Below are 6,049 nucleotides of genomic sequence, written 5' to 3' on the forward strand. Positions count from 1 at the left end.
GGCTCCACGACCTCCGGCTCCATGGTACGGACCAGTGTGGGAAAGTTGGGGAAGTTGCTGTTCGGCGAGTATATAAGCAGGCTGGTTTCGGCTGATTCAATAGTGTTATGTGAGGGAGAATAACTTGAAATAGGCTGATTCGGCTGAAAAGTAGTTCAAGCGAACAGGCCGGCGAATGTGATTGAGAAATTAATAAGGGTACAAGGTCCAATGTGAATTAGCTAGGCGATCTAAACACTCCCAACTAATGCCTAGCTAGCTAATCTTTAGCAGGTTAAAATTTAGCTCTAACGATTAGCCACCTAACTTTACTTGGGGTGCATCAAACAGGCCCCTGCTCCCGGTCATAGCTCCCTGCCCTGACCTCACGTAGCTCCACCCGTGGAAGCACCCCACCTTTGACCGTCGTGCTAGGTTTCTTAATAACGAGTTAAAAAAAGCGGACCCGTTAATCCAACCAATATAAGCAAGGTTAGCCTTCGTTTACGGTGTCCATGGTCTTCGGCGGCGGCGGCTTCAGTTCGCTGGCTTTCCAGGACTGGTGTGGCGGCGCTGCCGCTCGTATCGGGCATTCGGCGGCGGCTTAAGTCGTTGGCTTTCCAGGACGGGTGTGGCAGCGCTGCCGCTGGGACGAACATTCAGGCTTGCGGCAACCATTGAGGTACTGTATTATTATTCTATAGTTTTGGATCCTCAAGATTAAATTTTGGCGCGTTTAGTTCCTAAAATTTTTTGGGTTTGGCTACTGTAGCACTTTCGTTTGTATTTGGTAATTAGTATTTAATTATGGACTAATTAGGTTCGAAAGTTTCGTCTCGTGATTTCTCACCTAACTGTGCAATTAGTTTTGTTTTTCGTCTATATCTAGTACTCTATGCATGTGCCGTAAGATTCGATGTGACACTTTGATTGAAAATTTTTGGAATCTAAACAGGGTCCGATTTTGTTTCAGATTACGGTATGACTAGAGTACCAATTGATACTTTTTTCAGAGTCAACTCATTGTACTATACTTTTTTACAGACCAAATAATGTATCGGTTTATACTATTTTCAGATTAGAGTATTGGTAGATACTTTTTCAGGATCAGCGTATCCATAGGTACTTTTTCCAGGTTAGTGTATCGCTTGGTACATATTCTGTATCGCTTTGTTACTTATCTTAAACCTAGAGTATCACTGGATACTAATGCAGTTTCCTGAGAAAATTCCTTTGCATATATACTCACATACTAATCCAAAATTGCATACTGCAGTAACTGTAGTAATCTCAATTCTTAACTCCGCCAATGGTGGGACGCCTTTGGTGTCCCAGCATAGCAGGTCCTAATCCCTGATAAAGGAGACGGGTTGTGTTAGACGCACGAGCCAATGTAAAAACTCAGTCACTTTTATGGAGACGAAACCCAAAAGAATCCCGTTGGAGTGTAACCCTCTTAGCGATGCGCCATGTCGGACCCCGGGTATGGTGTTAAATGAGCAAGGGCCGGGTCGTCATTCCTGTGACGCACCGTGTCACGATCTGGACACGGTGTCAAGTGAGCAAGGATCGGGTCGTCGCATCCTCAGTGGCGCGCCACATCGGCGCCCGGGTGTGGTACAAAATGAGCAAGGGTCTTCACACCTACATCGGCGGTGCGAAGGGTAAGGATGCTAGTCGAGCCAACTAAGATCCGTTTAGGTAACTGGAATGTAGGGTCCCTTATGGGTAAGTTAAGAGAGTTAGTGGACACAACGGTTAGGAGACGTGTAAATATCTTGTGCGTCCAAGAGACTAAATGGAAGGGGCAGAAGACGAAGGAGGTGGACAATACCGGCTTTAAGCTCTGGTACACAGGGACAACTTCCAATAAAAATAGAGTAGGAGTTTTGATTGATAAGAGCCTCAAGGATGGTGTGGTGGAGGTGAGAAAGCAAGGGGATAGGACCATCTTAGTTAAACCTATCATTAGTGATATGGTTTTAAACATAATTAATACGTATGCTTCCCAAGTAGGCCATGATGAGAGTGCTAAGCGGCTTTTCTAGGAAGACTTAGACCGCTTGGTTAGATCTGTCCCTAGTAGCGAGAAGCTCTTTATAGGAGGTGATCTTAATGACCATGTAGGTACATTAAGTGCAGGTTTCGAGGTGGTTTATGGGGGTTTCGGATATGGTAGTAGGAACTAGAAGGGAGAGAAAGTCTTATACTTCGCCATAGCTTTTGATCTGATGATAGCTAACACTTTCTTTTGTAAGAGACAGTCCCATTTAGTAACCTTTAGTAGTGGCTAGTACTCTAGTCAAATCAACTTTGTCCTTACAAGAAGGAGGGATAGACGAACATGCGTGGACTGTAAGATGATACCTGGAGAATGTGTGGTCGCTCAACACAAGCTGGTTGTGGCTGACTTCCGCTTTTCGGTGCAAGCTTGTGGGAATAAACTAGCTTGGTTTGCTAGAATGAAGTGGTGGAAATTAGAAGGGGAGGCATCAAAGGTCTTTAAGGAAAAAGTCATTGAAGATGGCCCTTGGAAGGATGAAGGTGATGCAAACAACATGTGGGAGAAGATGGCAACATGTGTTCGGAAGGTTGCTTCAGAGGTGCTTGGAGTGACCAATGGGAGCGGATGCGATTCGAAAGACACTTGATGGTGGAATGAAGATGTGCAAAAGGCTATTAAGGAAAAGAAGGAGTGCTATAAGCGCTTGTATCATGACAGGTGTGTAGACAACATAGAGAAGTACAAAGTGGCAAAGAAGACTGCAAAACGAGCGGTGAGTGAGGCAAAGAGGTGGGCCTATGAAGACCTTTACCAACGTTTGAGTATAGAGGAATGAGAGAAAGACATTTATAGGATGGCTAGGGCTCGCGATAGGAAGACAAGAGACTTCAACCAAGTCAAGTACATAAAGGATGAGACAGAGTAGCTCTTGGTGAAGGAGGATGAGATCAGACATAGATGGCAAGAGTATTTTGATAAATTATTCAATGGTGAGAACGAGAACACCACCGTTCAGCTGGATGACTCATTTGATGGCGCTTTATGTGGAGGATTCAAGAATCAGAGGTCAGAGAAGCCTTGAAAAGGATGAAAGGGGGCAAAGCGATGGGTCCTGATGGTATCCTAATTAAGGTGTGGAGATGTCTTGGGGGATATAGCTATAGTATGGCTAACCAAGATGTTCAACAATATCTTTCGATCAAACAAGATGCCTAAGGAGTGAAGAAGAAGCATATTGGTACCAATCTACAAGAACAAGGGAGATATTCAAAGTTGTACTAATTATCGGAGAATTAAGTTGATGAGCCACACTATGAAGTTATGGGGAGTCATCGAGCAGCGCCTGTGAGAAACGACGCAGATATCAACAAACCAATTTGGTTTCATGCCCAGAAGGTCAACCACATAAGCAAACTTCTTAATAAGACAAGTTATGAAGCGGTTTAGAGAGCAGAAGAAGGACATCCACATGATTTTTATTGACTTAGAGAAGGCTTATGACAAGATACCAAGAAATGTTATGTGGTGGCCTTTGGATAAACATAAAGTCCCATCAAAGTACGTGACCCTCATCACGGACATGTACAACAATATTGTGACTAGTGTTCGAACAAACGATGGTAACACATATTACTTTCCGATTAAAATTAGACTTCATCAAGGGTCAGCCTTAAGCCCGTATCTCTTTGCCTTGGTAATGGAAGAGGTTATCAGGAACATACAAGGAGATATCCCTTGGTGTATGTTGTTCGCTGATGATGTAGTGCTAGTGGATAAAAGCCAGGCGGGAGTAAATAGGAAATTAGAGTTATGGCGGTAGACCCTTAAGTCTAAAGGTTTTAGATTGAGCAGAACTAAAACCGAATACATGAGATGCGACTTTGGCGAAGATACACAGGAGGAGGGAGATGCGAGTGTGAAAGGTCAAGTAGTTCCTAAGAAGGATACCTTTCAGTATTTAGGATCGATGCTATAGAGGGATAGAGATATTGATGCGGACGTTAGCCATAGAATCAAAGCATAGTGGATCAAGTGACGACAAGATTCTGGCATTCTCTGTGACAAGAGGGTACCACAAAAGTTAAAAGGCAAGTTTTATAGAATAACGATTAGACCGGCTATGTTGTATGGAGTAGAATGTTGGCCTACAAAGATTTGACATGTTCAACAACCGAGTGTTGTAGAAATGCGTATGTTGCAATGGATTTGTGGTCACACAAGAATGGACCGACTTTGGAACGATGATATACGTGATCGCCTAGGGGTAGCATCAATTGAAAAAAAGTTTGTCCAACATCGGTTGAGGTGGTTTGGCCATGTCCAAAGGAGACCTCCAGAGGCACCAGTGCATTGTGGAGTCCTAAGCCAAGCTAATAATATGAGGAGAGGTAGAGGAAGACCGAAATTGACATGGGAGAGGCAATAAAAAGAGATTTGAAAGCTTGGGATATACCTAGTGATCTATGTTTGAATATGAGTGCTTGGAAAATAGCTATTGAAGTGACTGAACCGTGACTTGTTGTTGTTGTAGTAGTAGTAATCTCAATTCTTTCTATCTAAATTGGAAGACATCTATTTGTTATTCTACCAAAGAAGGAAAGTATGATGTTTATATACTAACAAACTTAAATTATGAAGCTTTCCAAATAAGCAACGTATGCAATTTAGTAAAGTTATAATTCATGTAGGTTTCAAATTAACCTACGTTTTCTGAACTGATGGTAGCCAACAAAGTGGATAATTAGCATCGGAAGAATGAACTGCTCATGGAGAATGTACTACTATATTTGAAATGGTAAAATTAATATTAAATCTTGGTTTTTACTCTTGCTTCGCAAGTAAATATACGTTACATTATTCTTTTTTTAAGATCTAGAACCATTGATTCCAGCGTGTATATATATATATATATTAATAAGAAGAGGATTGACCCAGTTTATAAGGGAAACCGGCCCAAAACCCGTAAAACAAAGGACCAACCACGAGACAAAAGCCTCATCAGAGCACCAAGCAGCTACTAGGCATGTTCAGAAAATCTACCACTAAGATCCTTGTTCCGTCCACTAATCACAACTATGAGTCATTGTTGCCGAGCTCGTTGACACCTCAACACAACAGCTTTGACTTCTCAACAAGATGTAATTAGGTGCCACCACCGGTCGAGGAACTAAGCATGGTGCAAGATTTCCAAGACGATGCCTTCAAGAAGGTTACGACACTAACGATGCCTCCATCGCCAGCCCACAAATAGGCTAGGTTTTCACCTACGGAAACCTAGTAGGTTTGGGCGGGGTGGACGCCTCCAAGGAGGAAGCGGCGCCCACCGCCGTCCGTGGTTTCGCCCCGACATCAACCGACCAACCCTGGTAGAAAGCAGCTGCGGCACAGTCACGCCAGTAGCGAGGCTACGCACCAACCATTGGAAGCAGCCCCAACGGCAGACCTAGTGCAAGATAGAGCAGGACACGAAGCACCTAATGGAGACCACGAAGATGACGGGTAGCTACTCGGCCTCACCGTCGGATAAACAACACTGCCTCCAGGAGCAAGCAACATCACCATGCTTCTCTGGCCATGAACACGTAGATCTGGCATCCAACGCTACACCATCTAGATCCGTGTCACCATGCCAAGCCTCACTAGCCACCACGCTCACCATGCGTGACCACGTGCTGCTGGCCAATGCCCACACGCCCCGCTTGTTGCTATGCTACCGTGCCCAGAGCTCGCAAGCAAGGCACTGGCACACCGCCCGCATGGGGGCCTCTGTGTCGCCCCTCGTAGGAAATAGTGTATCTATCTACCGGAGCCAAAATAGCCTCCACCACTGTCGAATGTTGAACCACATCCGAACATCGTAGCTAGCCCTGCATTATGCCAGCACTAGCACTAAGGGGAACCCATCGTCCCATCGTCTACAATGCCTAGGCAACACCCTCAAGCTGATCTGGGTGCAGGAGCCCCGAATCTAGCCTAGACCCCAACCAAATTAGGCCAACCCTACTGGGGATGCACAGATCTAGGTGGGTGCTAGCCAGATCCAACCAGAGCTGCGCCGAAGCCGAT

General features: G+C 44.7%; 1 pseudogene; it reads left to right on the forward strand.

Moving 5' to 3' along the window:
- The first annotated feature begins 1,464 nt into the window (after nucleotides 1-1,464).
- LOC136483867 (uncharacterized) lies at nucleotides 1,465-3,199 on the forward strand (annotated as a pseudogene).
- Nucleotides 3,200-6,049: the final 2,850 nt, after the last annotated feature.

Source organism: Miscanthus floridulus, chromosome 9 (genome assembly GCF_019320115.1).
Source record: "Miscanthus floridulus cultivar M001 chromosome 9, ASM1932011v1, whole genome shotgun sequence".
NCBI classification, from domain to species: domain Eukaryota; kingdom Viridiplantae; phylum Streptophyta; class Magnoliopsida; order Poales; family Poaceae; genus Miscanthus; species Miscanthus floridulus.